We start from the raw sequence: 20616 nt of genomic DNA on the forward strand, positions 1-20616 counted from the left end.
GTTAATTACAAATACAGCAGTAAAGTTTGCATTGTGTTAGCCCCAGCATGGACACAAAAGCCACACATTATCCTGTATAATGCACCTTCCTGAGTCTATTGAGCTCATGGTGTGTTTGAGAATCCCAGATCTAACACAGTACTCCTGAAGAGCCTAAGTGGCATGGGAGAAAGAGTACTGGCTCAGAAGTCAGAGGAATGAGATTCAGATCTCTAAATAACCAGAGGTCAGTAGGGTAACTGATTAAATTTATTGAATAGGATCAAGTAATAAGCTGTAATAGTGAGGATGACAAGTAGGTTTGTTGAGAGAAACAGAGCAGGTGATTGTGATCAGAGAGGCTAATTTAAGAATTCTGTGAAGTAGAACAGTTTTAAAACAGTGTGCAAAGTAAAAGTAAATAGGTTCTGAATGATGACAAAGGAATCACATAGGGAGAGCTAGCAGACATCAGAGGTCAGTTTAACACTTTCAGTTTTTATAGATAGGAAGCTAACAAAGAAGTCAAATTACTTTCACAAGGTCACAAGGGTTTTCAATTGCAGAGCCAGGATTTAAACTCAAGTTCTCTGAATCCTAATAGGGAATTCTTTCTACTTTATCATATTATGAAACAAATGCATGAGTTTTATTGAACAGACTTTTTGACACCTATTTTAGTAATCTAATCTCAGATAGTAGCATAGTATATAACTTAGCAAGGTTATGGCCATCCCTAATTTCATTCTCTGTTGAAATTATTTGCCTCATGTGGACAAAGAATCTTCTGAAAATGACAATGACTTTCTTTTCCTCTATAAGATCAAGACTTATGTTGACTTATGAGCAAGGAAATGGTTTTAGCACAGAGGTAGTTCGTGGCTGACTGGGTCCATTACCTGGTAAGAAAACACTTGCGTAAAGCCTATGTGTTTCCAATTTTATAGCCCTATATGAAATGAATTGTGTTTGTGCTCATAGAAATAACCCATGCAACTCTATCTTTAGGAGAATCTAACAAGCTGATCCATACAATTGAATGTTCCTTGTTTCTGAGAACTCCAACTGGGTTCTGTGATTCAGTTCTCATTAAGCACATTTCCCATTACTACCTCTTTCCTGTGAAATAGAGGTAATCAGGGAAACACAACATGAGTGATAAGGGGAGCCCCTCATAAACTGCTGAACTGGGGTATCTGCTAAGGAACTGGGAATATATGTTTTGATTCCTTTGGGGGAAATAATATGTGTGTGTATATATATATATATATATATATATATATATATATATATATATATATATATATATATATATATATATATATATATATATATATATATATATAGTGCTGAAAGGCATGCTTTGGGATGATCCAGAAATTTATTGTTCCTTATTGACCATGTGGCTTTGTCAAAAGTGATTGATGATTTGAGTCAGAAAGGGTTTCCCATTAAGTAGACTATAAGGGGAACTGAAGAAAAGCAACTTTTTCTCTATTTCTTTTTGTTAAAGTCCGGTTGTTTGGAATGCAACCTAAAATAAGTCTAAACTCTGAGGCAGTTCTTAACCTACATTTGTAAAAAATGATCTACCATTTCAACATAATTAGTGTCCTTTATAAACCTATGCATTCTGTTTTATGCATTTAAAAACATTCTTCTGAGAAGGGGTCCACTAAATTACTGTGAAAGGGGTCCAGGACATCCAAAAAAAGTTAAGAAACCCCAATTGAAGGCTGAATTAGAGCACAGAAGCAATGGAGTATTCAATAAGTATTCTAAGGGAAATTTGAGAAGAACTTTAAAGAGGGAGTTTTAGCCTTCTAATCAAATGGCAGCCTATGGATGATGTGCTGGTAGTGGCCTCCAGCTGGCAAGACAGGATCTTCCTGAAGTCAAGTACTAACTACCAGTGATAGGGTATATACTCAACTCCATGATACACTAGATCAGTTGGTTTCCCCTCATTCAACCTTGTTAAATAAAATGAAGTAAAGATTATGCATGTGTGTATATAGATATTTATGTATATATACATATAAATATAGATTGTTTACAATTTTAATTAGAAGGCATTTAATGGATTTTAAAATATAACTGGTAGCCTAGAAAGTTTAAGCACAATTATTCATTGTTTAAATAGTCTTGGGGAATTAGACAGGTCTTCCTAATTCCCTTGGCCTTTGGTACACTGAAGTTGAATAGTGATTTCATGTTTCCAAAGAATGGGATTTGAGAATGGGATCCTGTGCGCTCTGATCAGTGGCCAAGTAACTAAATGTACTGTTTTGATGTAGCTAGGATTAAGCCGTGAAAAGGTAACATTAAGTTACTCCTTAGAAATTGAAGCAACTTTTTCCTTAATCACACCAGAAACATTCCAGTTTGGACTGAAACTGACAATTAGGCAGGAAACTGTATAAAATACTTTCCCTGGTGTTCTTTATGGAGAATGGGTGATTGACATCATTAGGTCATCTATCTATTTATCTGTCTGTCTGTCTATTGATATCAATATCTACTATATCTATCCTTATTTATCTATGTATCCTTTCTTAAGAAAGAACTAAAAATCTTGATAATGCTGAGATGATCAGTTTCATCTTAAGTTCAAAATGCTGACATTAACTTGTTCTAAGCTATAGGAAAATATGCAATTAAAGAGGTCTACAACCTTTTGAGTTTGCAATTTAGTTGCTTCATTTCAGTAATGGTGCTATCCCCCAGCTTGGGGCCACTACTAGCCCATCATCCACAGGCTATAGCTTGATCAGAAGGCTAACACTCCCTCTTTAACATTCTTCTTAGCTTTTCCTTAGAATACTTATTGAATACTCCATTAATTCTATGCTGGAATTAGAGTTAATAGAGATTTTCTAATGTTTTATCTAAGAGTCAAAATTGGAGTTTTTGAGCGGGGTAAGATTGGTAAGATTTTATACTAGTATGATTATTTTGATAACTATAAAAAGATGCTTGGAGAGGGGAAAGGCTGGAGAATGGGAGATCATTTAGTTGGCTAATAATAATGGCACCAAGCATTTATGCAGCTCTTTAAGGTTTACAAATCACTTTACCCACATTATCTCATTTGGCCCTCACAACAACCTTCTGAGGCAGCAATATTTCATTTACCATTACATTTGATATCCCTTACAAGTACTCTTACAAGTTCTCTTTTGGAAGAACTCTTAGTGATCAGGTCATTCTTTTCTCTAAGGCTGTACTTGGACTTAAAGATTTCTTCTTTTCTGTTGGAGTTCTCTCAGTTTTCATTGAGTTCAACATTTTTCTCTGTTACTCTTATTTGCAACCTCAGTCAGGTTTGGTGCTTTGTGCTTGGGTTAGATTCTGCTCTCTCCCACACCCTTGGATAGGGTGGGCAGACCCTGCTTAGTGCTGAATACTACGGCTAAGACAAGGCTCTGAACTCTGTAGGAATTCCTGGGTTTTGGCTCAGTCCTCTGAGAACTCAGTTTATGAGTTTATGAAAAGGATAACTCGTCCTTTTCTCACTTTTCTTCTCCTTGAAAGCTTCTAAACCCATAGTTATCTTTACCCCTTGTTGTGACCCTGACAGTCCTCAACCATATGCTATCAATTTCTCTAGTAATAGATGTTTTGAAAAACCCAAGTCTTTTGCCTGTTGGGGGTCTCCTTTGTTCTTTTTCCTGCTGTAGGTCAGACATTGACCAAATATTGCAAGCCAGCTGCTGACCTGGTTACTTCTTGGCCCTGCATATTTCTGTGGCTCTGATGGGGTAGCTCAGGAGAAAGATGAGAGTTAAATATGTAACATGGGGTTTCATTTGCATAGATATGATCATTGATCCCAGGGAAACAAATGAGATCACCAGCACACTGATTGTGAAGGGAAAAGAGAAGATAGCCCAGTGTGAAGACCTCTAGAGTATGCCCAGTCATCGTCAGCAAGATGAGCAGACAATGTTCCAGGATAGGAGACCAAGAAAGAATGGTCAGACAAGGGATAGGAGAACCATAAGATAATGTTATGAAAACCCAGTATGGAGTAAGAGGTGATGAATGAATATGAAGAATTCAGAAAAGTTTATGAAGACATATGAACTGATGCAGAATGAAGAAGTAGGAAAAAATAAACACTATGACTATAATATAAATTTATAGAAAAAACCCTCTGAGTTCTGTAATTATCCTGACCAAGCAGGGCTCCATAGAAGAGATGAGAAAACGTACCTTATCTTCTTCGCAGAACTAGGTGACAGTGGCTAAGAAACATTGTACAGTCTTTCAGACTCAGTTGAGGTATTGTCAGATTGCTTTTTTCCTTCTTTTTTATTCTTTGTCACATCCCCGGGAAAGGTAGGATTGAGGACTATATTCTGAAATAAAGATAATATAAAAACAAGAGGCATTAATTTCTTAGTTTAAAAAATGATCAACAGGTCAAATGTTGTAGGAAGGCCAAGAAGTCTGACAAATGAAAAACAGTCCATTGGATTTAGCAACTAAGAGACTAGACACTTGGATTTCATCTGCACAGAGATAACTGGATCTATGGGAGCTGATTACATTAACAGGATGGTGATTGTTTGAGAGAAAAGAGAAAACAGAACAGGACATAGAAGTGTCTTCTTGTCATGAAGAAAGCAATTTTATTTTAGTAGTAGAGTTAAAGGTCAGATTATAAAGAGATAGGGAATGAGTGAGAAGTGAGAAAGTGAAGGAAGCTTGTATAGACAACTTTCTTCTAGATGGTCTATGAAGAAAGAGAGAGATAAAGTATGATTGATATGACAAGTATGATATGATATGATATAGAAAGATAGAGGACTGTGGAAACTCAAACAAAAGTACAAAGCTATAGTCTGTGATGTCAGTAAGCTTATGTTCTAATTGTGGAGAGGAGTTATATTTACACATAAAAGTAAAATGAATGATACAAGGAAATGGAGGTTAAATGGCATTTTTCTGGGTCTCAAAAGATGGGTAAAATCTTGACAGATGGATATGTAGAGGAAAAGTAGTATAATCAGGAGCCATGTGGTAGAGTGTGTATTTAGGGGTTGAGTACAGGAAGAGAAAGGATCATTAGGACACAAAAGGAGAAAAGGTTAAAGCAATAGACTTTATCAATAGGCTTGGAGTTAATTGTGTTGAAGTAGATACTATCAAGTTGAATTTTGGTATAATGTGGACACTGGAAATCAGCATCATCCCCCAACTAACTCTGTGGCCTTGGGCAAATCACTAAGCCTCCAGGGCCTTAATTATTTAGTTAATAAAATTGGAGGAGGAAATTAGCCAAGGTGATCTGTAAGGCTCCTTGCCTCTTTCACATTCTAGAATTCTACTGTTCATCCCATTGTATCTTTCGAAGGGAACTTAAAATCTTTCTTTCTTTCCCATACATTTTTGCTTCCTGATTTCACCTTTTCACTCTTCAATCAAGTAATAAAGGTGAACTTCTTGAGTTTTGGGTTCTCCTATTATTGACCTAAAATAGCAACTACACACACACAAACACATGTGTGTGTATGTGTGTATATATGTATGTATGTATGTATTACATGTATTTTATTTTAGGGACAGCCACTATTGTGTGACTCTTCCTTCTGCCCTCTTTGCCCATAGTAAAAACATAAATGTACACAAAAGACAAAATCTTATATAACTTTCACATGCAACAGATAAAAATTGCTTTTGTCCAGGGACTAATAATTTCCTTTTTGAGCAGAAATATGATAAAGCCTATAGAGTAACTCATACAGTCATTGAATATTCTCTTCAATTTTCTTCTCAGAGTAAAATTCTAGGAAAATGATGACAATTTCATTGAATTAGGTAGCTTGGCAGCCTGGGGCATCTCTGATGTGGATCAGCTTTCTGATATAGGTAATGACTTTTAGTCCTGTTTGAATTATTCTTTCTAAGTTTTTTGATAAGTGTGAGTAATTGAGTGGCTTTAGATTTTACAACAGGATAATCATAGCTTGATAACTTTTAACACTCACACTAATCTTCCTAAATGTCATTGAAATCTAAGAGATTAATAGACATTAAGTTAGGTCTAGGGCCTACTGTCTTCTGTATGTTTTTTATTATCACTCTTCAAAAGGACAGAACTAAACAGGACAGCAATAGACATTGGATGGTGAGTAGAAATCCTTCTGCATCATTTCAGCGAAAGAAAATGAAAGGAGATGCATTTAGAGAAAGGAAAATAGCAAACCTTTGACATGTTAGATTACTATGTGTGTGTTTGTGTGTCTGTGTGTTCACTCTTGTCAACACACTGAATTTTGCAAAAACATATCAAAAGGTTCTGTAGGATCATAGTATCATTGATTTGTAGCTGGAAGGCTATCTGGTCCAAATCCCTCATTGTATGGGTGGGGAAAGCTAGGCCCAAAGAAGTTAAGATAATTTCAGTGTGGTTTAATGTCAAGAGAACTAATTGAGGAGATTAAGAGCTGTTCTAGTTTCATCTTTGCCTTTAACTAACCACAGGACTTTTGCCTGTTGCTTACCTAAAACCGTTTTCTGTGCCTCAGTGTCTTCACTTGAAAAATGAGAGGATTGTATATAATAGTCTCTAATCCCCTTGCTCATTCTAAAATTCTCAAATTTCATATCTGACACTTTAACTAAAGGCTCAAAATCACCATACTGTATTTTAAAGGGAATTATGTGGGCTCTTTACAAAGAATCATAGGAATGCTTTGTAACTTTCAGATAAATTACAAAATGGATGGCACTCTGGGCAGGTTGTGGATGAGAAATTCAAGTGTGCAAAGATTAGAAAACTAGCAACTCAGCTGTAGGTATCTAAACCTTATGGGAATGAAAACTTTTAAAGGGAACCTGTGTAGCTGCATATGTAGACAGTTGTACTTCATTTTAGAATACATGGAGCTGAGCCAACCAGAAATCAATGTTGAATATGGCTCTATAGTTATACTATAAACTCACTGGCAAGGACCAGATCCTGTGTCATTGTTTGTACAATCACAATACAGAAAATTTATAAGGTATTATATAATCACAAAAGTAAAGTATAATAGTCAAGGACCTTTGGGGACATGTAGTCTTACCTTTCCTTTTTTCACATTTAAATTTTATTTTTGCTCAATTACATGTAAACAAAATTTTTAAAAATTCTTTAAAAAATTTTGAGCTCCATATTCTTTCTCCTTCCTATTTCTTGCCCCTCATTGACAGGACAAACAATTTGATATAGATTATACATTTGCAGTCACGCAAAATCTTTCTGTATTAGCCACATTAAAAAAAAATGCAGACAAAAAAACCTCAAGAATAATAATGTGTTTTTTAATGTATCCTTCAGTTTTTGTTCAGACTTCATTAGTTCTTCCTCTGGATGTAGATAGCATTTTTCATCATAAATCCTTTGGAATTGTCTTAGATCGTTGTATTGCTGAGACTAGCTGAGTCACTCACAGTTGATCATCATAAAATATTGTTATTGCTGTGTCCAATGGTCTTCCAGTTCTACTCATTTCACTTTGTATCAGTTCATGTCAGTCTTAACAAGTTTTTCTGAAAGCATCCTGCTTATCATTTCTTATGACACAATGGTATTCCTTCACAATCATATACAGCCATTCTAAAACTGATGAACATTCCCTTGATTTCCAGTTCTTGCCACCACAGAAAGAGGTGTTAAAATGTTTTGTGCATATATAGGTCCCTTTCCTTTTTCTTTTATCTCTTTGGGGTACAGACAGTAGTAATGTTGCTGGGTCAAAGGGCATACACAGTTTTATAGCACTTTGGGCATACTTTCAAGTTACTCTCCAGAATATCTGGAGGTTCACAACTCCAGCTAGGGATTTAACATAAATAGAAAATATTAAGAAGACATGGCAAGAATGTACAAAAAAAATGATGAAAAGATATTGACATCACCAATAATTATGCTGATATATTTACTGATCTAAAGCCAGACTTTCCAAAGAATGAAGTCAATTGCTAAAAATAAGGCTAGTGAAAGTGACAAAAATCCACCTGAGCTATTTAAAAACCTGAAAGATGATACTGTTAAAGTACTATACACCATATCAAATTTGGAAGACTTAAAAATGGCCACTGGATTAGAAAAGATCAACTTATGTCCCAATTCTAAAGAAGGGCAATGCCAAAGAATATTCAAATTACTGAATAGTTGCAACTATTTTAAACGTATGCTTAAGATTCTACAGGCTAGACTTCTGCAGTATGTGAAATGAGAATTACTAGAAGAGCAAGCTGATTTTTAAAGAAGCAGAGGAACTGGAGACCAAATTGCCAACATTCGCTGAATTATGCAGAAAGCAAAGAAGGTCCAAAATACTTCTGATTCATTGACTAGACTGAACACTTTGACTGTATGAGTCACAACAAAATGTGGCAAGTCCTTAAAAAGTACCATACTTTTCTCCTTACAAACCTGTATGTGGGTCAAGAAACAACAGTGAAAACTGAACATAGAACAGCTGATAAGGTTTAAGATTGAAAACGGATTATGATAAGACTATATATTGTGACCTTATTTAACTTTTATGTAGAATACATCATACAAAAAAATCAGAATGAATGATGCAAAAGTCAGAATAAAAGTTACCAGGAGAAATATCAACAATTTTAGATAAGCAGATGATACCACTCTGATGTCAAAAAGTGAAGAAGAATTAAGAAGTGTCTTGATGAGAATGAAAGAAGAGAGTATAAAATCTGACTTAATCTGACTTAGCTTAAAAAAAAGCAACTAAGATCTTGGCAGCTGATTCCATCACTTCCTGGCAAATATAGGGAGAAGAAATGGAAGCAGTCTCAGATTTTATATTCTTAGGTTCAAAGATCACTGCAGATGGTGACTACAGCCATGAATTAAAAAGTCTTGCTTCTTGGAATGGAAACTATGGAAAATCTAGACAATATAATTTTGCCAACAAAGGTCCATATAAGTCAAAGCTTTGGTTTTCCCAGTAGCAAGATATAGTTGTGAGAGTTGGACTATAAGGAAAGCTGAGCACTGCAAAATCAATGCTCTCAAATTGTAGTGTTGAAGTTTAGGAATCCCTTGGACAACAAGGAGATCAAATCAGTCAATACTTAAAGAAATTAATTGAGACTATTTACTGGAAGAACAAATACTGAAGCTGAATTTTAAATATATTGACCACATGGTGAAAAGCCAGGACTCATTGGAAAAGACCCTGGTATTGAGAAAGATTAAAGGTAAAAGGGATGGCAGAGGATAAGACAGACAGAAACTGTCATAGAAGCCATGCATATAGGGTTGGACAGACTTCAGGAGATACTGATAACAAAAGGGCTCACTGTGACTCCATAGGGTCATGAACAATTGGACATGACTAAATGACTGAACAACAAGAACAAAATAGATAACTTTGGTTTCTTCTTCTGAAAATTGCCAATTCATATCCTTTGATCATTTATCAACTGAGGAATGACATTATAAATTGACTCACTTCTCTATATATTTGAGACAGGAAGCCTTTGTCAGAGAAATTTGCTATAATTTTTTCCTGATTTCCTTCTAATCTTGGATATGTTGGTTTGTTTGTTCAAAAACTATTTAATCTGATGTGATCAAAATTATCAATTTTATATCCTGTAATGCTCTCTGTCTCTTGTTTGATCCTAGATTTTTCCCTTATCTATAAAACTGACAGAAAAAATTTCCATGCTCCTCCAATTTGCTTATCATTTCACCATTTATATCTAAATCATGTATTCATTTTGGTCTTATGTTAGTATATGGTATAACCTTTCCCTTTCATAGTTGAGGAAAGTGGAATACATTAAGGGTAGATGACTTGCCCAAAGTCCCAGAGAAAAGAGCATCAGACTCAGTTCTTATGATTCCAATTGGCAAAGTGCCATTGCGCACTAGAAACTAGATGAGCTTGGAACCACAGGACCCAAAACTAGGTTTTGTCACAAGTCACCCATGTGATCATGGACAAATCACTTTAACTTCTTTATTTCCTCATCTTTATAATAAGGAGGGTAGACTTCCTTTGACACTAGCTCAAATCCCACCTTTGGCAAGAGGACTTTCCTAATCCTCCCAGCTGCTCATACTTTCTCTTTTCAGCTTATGCTCCAGTTTTATGTACACTGTTATTTAAATGCTCTTTTCCCTTTTAGAATGCATGGTCCTCAGAGGTAGAGCCAAGATGGTAGAGTAAAAGAGGGGCTTGCTTAAATTCTCCTCCAGAATCCCCCAAATATCTGTAAAAATGATTTGAAACAAATTCTGGAGCTGCAGAATGATGCTTTAATGGGAATCTCCAGCCCAGGACAGGCTGAAAAGTTGATGGGAAGCATCTATCACACTGGGTTGGGAGCAGAGCACAGTCCAGCATGGGCTGTGCAGGCATAGATGGGGCTTGAGCAGGGCTCAGGGGGCTGAATCACTGGCAGTGGTGGCAGTTTCCAGACTTCTCAACCCCAAAAGCAAAGGACACTTTGGAAAGTCCGTGGAAAAAACTGATCAGACTTGTGTGAGAGAGTAGTGTGGTCCCACCCCAGCCCCGGCCCCAGCCCCAGGGTGGTGGAGGAGGCAGAGGAGCCCATGGCAGCTGCAGCAGCAGCAGCAACTCCAGCAGCAGTGGCAGGGGAAACAGCAGCAGCTGTTTCTGGAGAACTAAGTCAGAAGATTGTGGGGGGAATTGAGCAGCTGATAGTATATCCTCCCATCCCCACTGGAAAAAGAGAAATACCTTGACAAAGAACTCAAAAGTCTAGTAAATGTCTGGGGAAATGAGCAAAAACCAGAAAAAGAATCAGACTATAGAATCTTACTTTGGTGACATGGAAGATCAAAATATACAAACAGAAGAAAGCAATAGTCAAAACTCCTATATCCAGAGACTCCAAGAAAAATATAAATTGTCTCAGAACACAGAAGAGCTCAAAAAGGATTTTGAAAATCAAGTAAGAGAAGTAGAGGAAAAATTGGGAAGAGAAATGAGAGTGATACAAAAAAATCATGAAAACTGAGTCAACTGTTTGCTAAAAGGGACCCAAAAATACTGAAGAAAATAACAACTTAAAAAATAGACTAGCCCAAATGACAAAAGAGATCCGAAAAGCCAATAAAGAGAAGAATACCTTAAAAAGCAGACTTGTCCAGGTGGAAAAGGAGGTCCAAAAGCTCAGTGAAGAAAATAATTCCTTAAAGATTAGAATGACCAGATGGAAGCTAATGACTTTATGAAAAATCAAGAAACTATAAAACAAGACCAAGATAATGAAAAAATAAAAGACAAAGTGAAATACCTCATTGGAAAAACAACTGAAAAATAGATCCAGGAGAGACAATTTAAAAATTATTGGATTCCTGAAAGCCATGATCAAAAAAAGCCTTGACATTATCAAGAAAAACTACCATGCTATTCTAGAACCAGAGGGTAAAATAGATATTGAAGGAATCCACTGATCATTTCCTGAAAGAGATCCCAAAAAGAAGACTCCTACGAATTTTTTAACCAAATTTCTGAGTTCTCAGGTCAAGGATAAAGTATTGCGAGCAGCCAGAAGGAAACAATTCAAGTATTGTGGAAACACAATAAGGATAACACAAGATCTAGTAGCTTTTACATTAAGAGATCAGAGGGCTTGGAATGTGATATTCCAGAGGTCAAAGGAGCTAGGATTAAAACCAAGAATCACCTACCCAGCAAAACTGAGTATAATACTTCAGGGGGAAAATGGTCATTCAATGAAACAGAAGATTTTCAAGCATTCTTGATGAAAAGACTGGATTGAATAGAAAATTTGACCTTCAAATACAAGTCAAGAGAAGCATGAAAAGGTAAACAGGAAAGAGAATTCTTAAGAGACTTACTAAAGTTGAACTGTTTACATTCCTGCATGGAAAGATATTATTTTCAACCCTTGAGAGTTTTCTCAGTATTATGGTAGTTGGAGAGATTACATACAGACAGAGGGCATAGGGTGAGTGGAATATGAAGGGATGATATGTAAAAAAACAAAATTAAGAGGTGAGAGAGGAATATATTGGGAGGAGAAAGGGAGAGATAGAACGGGGTAAATTATCTCTCACATAAAAGAGGCAAGAAAAAGTTTTTATGATGTAGAGGTAGAGTGAGGAGGTAAGAGAGAGTGAACCTTACTCTTATCAGATTTGGTTCACAGAGGGAATAACATGCACACTTAGCTGGGTATGAAAATCTATCTAACCCTACAGGAAAGTAGAGGGAAAGGAGGTAAGTGGGAGTGGGGTTGATAGAAGGGAGGACAAATGGGAGGAAGGGGTAATTAGAAGTAAATACTTTTGAACAGGGATAGGGTCAAAAGAGAGAATAGAATAAATGGGGGACAGGATATAATGGAGGGAAATATAGTTAGTCTTACATAGCATGACTATTATAGAAGTGTTTTGCATGACTACGCATGTATAACCTATCTCAAATTACTTACCTTTTCAATGGGGATGAGTGGGGAGAGAGGGAGGAATAGTAGTTGGAACTCAGTGTTTTAAAAACGAATGTTAAAAATTGTTTTTACATGCAACTGGGAAATAAAACATGTAGGCAATAGGGTATAGAAATCAATCTTGTCCTAAAGAAAATAGGATAGGGGATAAGGGAAGGGGTGGGGCTGACAGAAGGGAGGACAAACTCGGGGAAGGGGTAATCAGAGTGCACACGGTCTTGGGGAAGGGAGAGGAGAGATGGGGAGAAAATTTGGAACTCAAAATCTTGTGGAAGTGAATGTTGAAAACTAAAAATAAATAAGCGGGGAAAAAGAATATATAGTCCTTGAGGGCAGAGGCTGTTGCTGTCTTTCCTTGTATCTCTGACACTTTACAGCATCTGGCACAGAGTAAACACTTGGTAAATGGCTGCCTAAGTATATGACTTCTTAGATTTCCTCCCCCCACCCCCATACCTGATTCTGTGATCTTTCTTATGGTCCAAGTTCAGTATTTTTTTCACTTATTTTTCACTTATTCTTTCTAATTATTATTTAATGAACTAAATAGAATTTTAGAATAAATAGATATAATAGAGAAGGCTAGGTGGTTCTATGGATAGAATGCTGGGCCTGGAGTCAGAAAGACCCGAGTTCAACTCCAGACTCACATGCTTACTGTCTGTGTTACCCTGGGCAGGTTACATGACTTCCATCTTCTTCAGTTTCCTTTACCACAAAATGGAGGTAATACTAAGGGCACATTCCTGATAGGGTAGTTGTGAAAATCAAATGAGATAACATTTATAAAATGCTTAGCACAATGCCTGGCACAGAGTAGACCCTTAAATGCTTATTCCTTTTCCCCTCTCCTTAATAGATCTATGGGGAATACTATTTCATGCCAAGGATTTCCTTGATCTGCTGGATGATACAGTTCTCCTAGGCCCGCTTCTTTTCAGAAACTATTCTGATACCTCTTACTTGGAGGGAATTGATTCAGTTCATGCTCTGATGGGATCAAAGAATAAAAATAGTAAATCCTTATTGTTCTTCTTCTCTTTAGAAGATAAATGAATAAACCCTTAATATTTATTTCATTAACTATGTTCCCCCTCTGCCTTAGTGTATACTAATTTACCTAACTGTGGCTGAGCCCAGTCAAGAAAGCAGCTGGAAACCTTAGACAGCTTTGTCTACATTCATATTAGATATATACAATGAGTGATCATGAGATCTTCCTGACATCTCAAATAGTTCTTTAGAGAGCTGTCCCTGATGAGTTGTCTGGTAGCAGCTGGTTAAAGACTGTTAGAGAGGAGGGAAAACCTGGAATTTTTCAAATCTTAGAAATTTCCTAAAGTGAATTCCCTTCATTGAATGAATGAACGAATGAAACATTTATGAACTATGTATAAAATTATGAACTATGTACAAAAAAGAAATGAAAGACAACCAGAAGGGCCATTTCTTTCCAGTGTGTTTTGCTAGCACTACCTGTACTACTCTTGTCCCCTGTATTACTTTATGTCATAATTACTTGGGCGTGTGTTATCTATCACCCCACGTAGAGCATATCTCCTGAAGTCACAAATTATAGATTATGTCTTTGTATCTCTCTCCTTCCTACACTCACCTCCCAAACCTTGTCCACTAACATACTATCCAATAAGAGCTGTTGCTAGTAATTACATTTTCACTGAAGATATTATGAATTCTTAATCTTTTTTTTAATGGACCCCTTTGACAGTCTGGTGAAACCTGACTCAGAATGTTCTTAAGTGAATTAAAAGAAAATATATCATATTACAAAGGAAATCAATGACAGCTGCCAAATTTTAAACAAGAAAACCAAGCTGATGGACCTTGATTAAAAAACCCCTGATACAAATAAAAAATTTTAAGTTCTCTCTACCCCAAATCACTCAGGTAAGATTATAAAGCCAAACACTTTCCCTATTTAAATGTTGACCTGGTATAATTTAATTAATTAACCAAGACTAACCTAACAAGTCGTGAAGAAAAGTAAATGTATAGAACCAAAATGTCCAGGTAATGACTTAGTATAAAATAGATAACATACTTGCTTATGCCAGCTTTGGTCTGGTTGTATGAGGCCCAGTTGGCAAAGATATTAGATGCTGGAGATTTATTTATTTATTTTCTCTGAATTACTTGGATCAAGACTGTTTGAGTGGGCTGCTCTTTGAGATCTAATCCATCAAGTACCTAATCAGTCCCACTCTCTTTCAGACCAAGAGTTGTTTTTGTAAGGAAATGGAGATCATTGCATTGAGTTTCATTACCGGGGACTCTATTTTGTAAACTGCTAAGTGATGATGGGATTAAGAATAATAGAGAGATAAAGAAGAGGTAAAGATAGAGTTTCCTGTCTGCAGTGTTGTGTTAATTAAGGAGGAAATTCTAAAGAGGAAGAATAAGTAACAGTCCAATACAGAAGGCAGCTTGGAAGAGAACACTGGGTATGGAGCAGAGCATGTGCGTTCAAGTCCTAGCTAACTCTGTGACCTTAGGCAGATTAATTAACCTTTTTTTTTTTGCTTCAGGTCCCACCATCTGTAAATGTTGGGTTTGGATTAGATAACTTTCCACGTCTCATTTAATTCTAAACTATGAAATAAGGCATGCTAGGTATGGATAGTACAACTATTCTAATCATCTATGATGTTAGAAGTCTAGCACATTTGGACTCTGGCACTTCAGGCCCTGATACATTATGTTAGAAAGTAGGAAGGGGTATCCTCCCTAAGATGAAGTTGGTCTGAAAGACTGGACCTCAGAAAAATAAAGACAGATGGTTATACTGGAAGTGACAGACTTTTAGAGGCATTACTATAGGATTGATTTTCTATATATCTTAGAGAAGAAGATTCTAAAAGCCAGTATTTTTGCTTGACTTTTAAAATAATATATTTTGACTTGACACTGGAGACAAATTCAATCAACTTAAAAATCTCCTGTTTAAAGAAAATCGTGGGAAAATCACCAGCATAGAAAGTATAATTATAGGTCTTCTTTATCACTAATATCTCCTTATTGATTGAGCTCCCTACTTACAATCTGTGTCTGCATGACCCTGGGCAAGTCAGGTGACCATTCTAGATTTCCAGTTCTTCAACCATAAAATGAATTAGCTTGAATACCTGACCTCTGAGGTGTCTTACACCTCTAAATCTATATTCCTAATATCTTCTCTGGTCCATGCACACATTGATGGAATTGTCCTTAATAAAAACATGAAGTGGGTAATATAATAGACTATCACAATTTTTGACAGAATACACACATATAGTCAAACAAATAATAGACTGATGTGGAGAATATAAAAAAATCTTTTAAAATCCATTATTTTTCTATTTCAAAGAAGTGCTGGTTTGGTAGAGCAAAATGCAGAACTAGGAAATTCTTCTAACGTAATCTCCTTTGCATATGTAACATGTAACATTCTATGAACTATGAAATAATGGATTTGCTAAATATTTCCTTTCATTAAACATTCAACAGGCATTATTGTGAGAAAACTAGGTGGCACAATGTGTCGATAACTAGACCTGAAATCCAGAAAGGATGGGTTCAAATCCAGCATCATATACTTACTAGGTGTGTGACCCTAGGCAAGTCACCTAACCTCAGTTTCCTCCTCTGCAAGGTGAGAAGAATAATAGCACCTATTTCCTGGGACTGTTATGAGAACAACATGAAACACTCTTTGTCAATGCTTGGCATACCTTAAAGCACTATGGAAATGTTAGCTTTTATGATTAAACGCAAGAGCGGATAGGTGTATAGTGGATAGTGCTGGACCTGGACTTGGGAAGATTCATTTTCCTGAGTTCAAGTCTGGCCTCAGACACTCACTAGCTGTGCCACTGTGGGCAAATCACTTGCCCAGATAGGCTTCCAAATAGTATTCCAAAATTTTAAATCCCTTCAATTCAATAAACAATTATTAAGTTCTTCTGTGTACAAGGCACTGTGCTAAATGCTGAAGATTTGAAGGCAAAAAACAAAATAATCCCTACCTTCAAGAAGATTACACTCTACTTGGGGGAAAAAAAATGTGTTCAAATACAAGTCAATTAAAAAAAAAAAGATGTACAAGGTAAAAATTAATTTCAAAGGATAGGATAAGAAAAAATCCTCATGTAGGAGGTAGCACCAATGCTTTGAAGAGTGTTAAGGATTCCAAAAGATCAAGATAAGGAAGGACAGTGTTCTAGGCATGATCTGTTTATAGGTGCTGTTGCAAAGATCTGGCAGTGAGAGATCAATGATCATAGTGGGGAAGCTGCATATAACCCAATTTGACTAGAACTGCAAATATATAAGAGAGAGTAATATGAAGTCAATTTAGAAAGGTAGGCTGCAGCCAAATTTTAATGGACTTTAAATTCCAGTCAGAAGGTTTATTTTTAATCTGAGGGACAATTAAAATAATATTTTTAAAAAATCATTCAGGAATCACAATATCTCAGAACTGAAAGGGACTTTATAGACAAAGACTCTTAAGATCAGACTGACAGGTTGGGAGAATGGAAATTGATGGATGGCCAAGGCATTGTGCTGTTACACATTTAATATTAAAACAACAAGAGGAGGGCCTCCAATGTGTGTGGCAAATTCTCTATGAAAGAGTTAGGGAAAGATGATGAGTTTCAAAATATGAGAAAGCTTGGGGGTGGGGAGGGGAGGAGAGGCTCCAGTCTTTGCTAGTAGTGATTTACATACAGAAAATATTGCAGATGTAAATATGAAAGCCCTAGCCATTTATGACTATGGACTTTCTGGGGATTTTGTGAGAGGAAATGAGTATAGTTTTGTAGATGTTATGAGATTGGAAAAGGGAAAGAAAGCTGCAACTTATTTTGTGCTGAAGGGAAATAGAAAAGTGAGGAAATAAATATTTGTTCTTTTTCAAACCCTGTTATGTTCACAAAGACATACCACAAATCACAATTTTTTGTCTGAAAAATTTAAGCAATGGGCAAAATCAGCTGGGTAAGGCAACAGGTACCACCCTCTGCATTAGTAGATCTCAGAGCTGTTAGGTAGGTAAGGAGAAGCCCACTTGAGGGATCAGTCAAATATAATATCTTAATGAAATCAGAAAAGTGAGAGGGAATTTTGGAGGGCAGAGACCTTGCACAATTCAGTTGACCTTTTCTGGGGTCCAATTACTTGTCTACATTTAGGTTCCTTCAAGAGCTGATTTATGATTCTTTGTGGAGGTCCAGCCTCTTCTACTCCCATGATTGAGAGGCCCATCAAAACAGATATGAGTCTGGGCAAGCAATTGAAAAAGGAAGGGAAAAATGAAAGTAGAGCATAAATGGCAACTGCTTTGCAAGGGAAGGTGAGAGAAATGGTAGAGGGAGTCCATAGACATGAAGGACTAGAGCAATGACAGAGAGGGCCAACAGCACCCCCTGGGGATAAATATGAAGAAATAAGAGAATTTTTTTAAAGGTTAAAGCAAACATATACAAGAATTATCCAAATCTTCCAAAACACTGTAACCAATGATTTTTTAATTAAAAATGTTTATTAAACAGTATTTATGTTCAAGGCACTGTAGTAGCTTTTAGGAATACAAAACTGAGATTAGATATTAAAAGAACATCTTATATTATAGTCTGCGTAGAACAGTGAGAGCACTGGAAATGAATTACTGATATAACCCCCAAACCATTTTGGAGATAATATCTTACATTTTCATATTTTATAGATTTCTACTTAATTTCATGAAGACCTATATAAAGAGAGGAATATTTGACTTAGAGTTAAAAGGTTCAGAAGATCTGGGTTCAAAACCTGGCTCCATCACTTAATGTGTCTTTCAGCACAATTACTTCCTCTCTCTGATTCTGTTTTTTTCAACTACAAAATGAAGAAATTGGACTGGATGATATCTAAAGTCCTTTTCCAACTCAAATACTGTGATACTAATCCATTTGATTATCCCATCAGTCTCATGACATAAGCAGGGCAGGTTTTCTTTTATTACGGGTAAGGAAACTGAGCCTCTGTGCCCTTAAGCGTTGTGGGTAAAGGAAATAGTTCTAGACTAGAAGTCTCAAAACTTCAATTGTATTTCCACATGTGTTACTGACTCCTCCTGTCATTCTGGAGACAACACAGGTCTACTGTTCCTCTTTGTTCAATAAAAGGGTCAGACTAGACTTTTTTTTAGGGTTCCTTCTCTGAATTCACTGATTCACATCTCTAGTTTGTGGCAAAACTATCGCTAGAGTCCTTGTTCTAACTGTGTGAGATGTGCCAACTGCTTCTTGGCAATATTTTGGTTATTCCATCACTGAAGGCAGCAGTCCTGCATCCCTGACATCCATCCCTGTGCATTTGCTTTATATGCTGATAGATCTGACACTGTTGTGTTTGGAAGAGTCAGAGAGGTTCTATTGCTCCTTTCTCTGTGCAATGTTGGATACCAGAACTGAGAAGTCTTTCATCTTCCACACTTCTCCCTCCTTTTCCTGCCAGTTATTTCATCTGTGTCACTCTTTTCACCCCCTAACTAGATTGTAAGTTCTTTGAAGGCAAGGAGCATGTATAATGCTTATTATTCTGCACTTCCTCCATAGTATTTAGACTAGTGTTGAGAATATAGTAGGTATTTAAGAAATATTTAATTGGTTGCTACTCTGCCCTGGTCAGACTACCTTTGGCCTACTGTTTTCATTTGGGGCACCACATTTTGAAAAGACATTGATAAACCTGAGAGGGGCCATAGAGAGTAATGAGGGTGGTAAAGTATCCACAGTTCATGCCATGCGCAAGGAGAATCAGTTGAAGGAATTAGGGACATTTAACCTAAAGAAGAGAAAACTTGGGGGATATGATGGTTCCCTGGGTGTTGCTCCCATGAAGTACAGTTTTCAGGGGCTTTCATGGTCTAGTAAGAATAATAAGAAAAATACACACAAAGAAATCACTACAAAGTAGAGTGTGATAACTGCCTCAGAGGTACAAAATGTTAAGACAGTTTTGAGAAGGACCAATGTCCCCTTTAATCATTCAGTAACTTTGAACTTCAAACACCCTTTTTTAGCTAAAGAATAAATAATATATTGATACATGTAAGATGGTAGTTATAATTAATTACTTCATTATTCCACAAAATGAATTAGGAATATAGAAGTGACAAACAATATATTACATTCTTAGACTTGACAAATACCACTTTGATGAGATAATATCCATGTCTTCATGGCCCACAGCCACCATATAAATACACCATTGAGTTGAGTAGAGTAGAGCTAACAAAGGCACAATCTATTAATTTGCTGGTAGTGGATAAACATAACCTTGTTAGCACTTCAAATGTTTTAATTGTAAAGTGCCTCCAGATCCTCCTCGTCTCTTTTAACCTGATTTCTCTGTGGTTTCACTCCTCAAAGTGAGCATTGCAAGGTATCTGGCTGAGTCTCTTGGGAAAGAGAGGCAGGTTGGCTTGTTGTGACTCATAGATCTGATGTGTTTAGGAGGCAGAACAGCTAGACTAAGGACCTATGTTATTGTCCTAAATGGGACTAAAGAAATAATGACATCTGGGAAATGAGACTTGACGCTTTTTGAATGAAGGCTCCTGATGAGTCTTTTGGTAACATAATCAAATCATTCCTTAAACTGAATGAAGAACTTTTCCCAGAAAAAAAGACCCAATTATCTGTGTGCTGACTCAGTGTAGCTTCTTAATGCTATAGTCTATTATGTAAAGCTAGTGTTTAAATAGACCATTGACTGTTTTCATAATTGTTTTTGGCAATAATGTTAAGTGCTCTTGAAGGAGGATTTGTGAATGAGTTTCAGAAAGCTCTCAATGTACTACCACTGCATTGAAAATGGGACCAAAAGACTAGGGGCAGCATATAATTGTGTGCATGAGAAAAATTCAAGAAAGTGATATTCCATTGTTTAAAGTATCCCAAACATAAAAGACTAGATTTGTCTAACTATCAATAATTGCCTTCATATTTGTCTAAGTTCCTGGTATTGTTCCCCCCCCCCCAAAGAAAACATTCTAAAGGGAATCTGTGACATTTGAAAAAGTTCCCCACCAGATAGCCTATTTCATTATTAGAAAATAAATTAGAATGAAATGTAATAAGGGATATCCAAATCTTAACATTTTATCTTACTTGCATTACAAAG

The 20616-nt window shown here is 36.4% G+C and overlaps 1 protein-coding gene across 1 annotated transcript in view; it reads left to right on the forward strand.

Annotated features, from left to right (window-relative positions):
- GPR158 (G protein-coupled receptor 158) overlaps positions 1-20616 on the forward strand; it is a 396975-nt gene that overhangs the window by 339954 nt on the left and 36405 nt on the right. The gene's annotated exons all lie outside the window — the stretch shown is intronic.

This window comes from Notamacropus eugenii, chromosome 3, assembly GCF_028372415.1.
Source record: "Notamacropus eugenii isolate mMacEug1 chromosome 3, mMacEug1.pri_v2, whole genome shotgun sequence".
NCBI classification, from domain to species: domain Eukaryota; kingdom Metazoa; phylum Chordata; class Mammalia; order Diprotodontia; family Macropodidae; genus Notamacropus; species Notamacropus eugenii.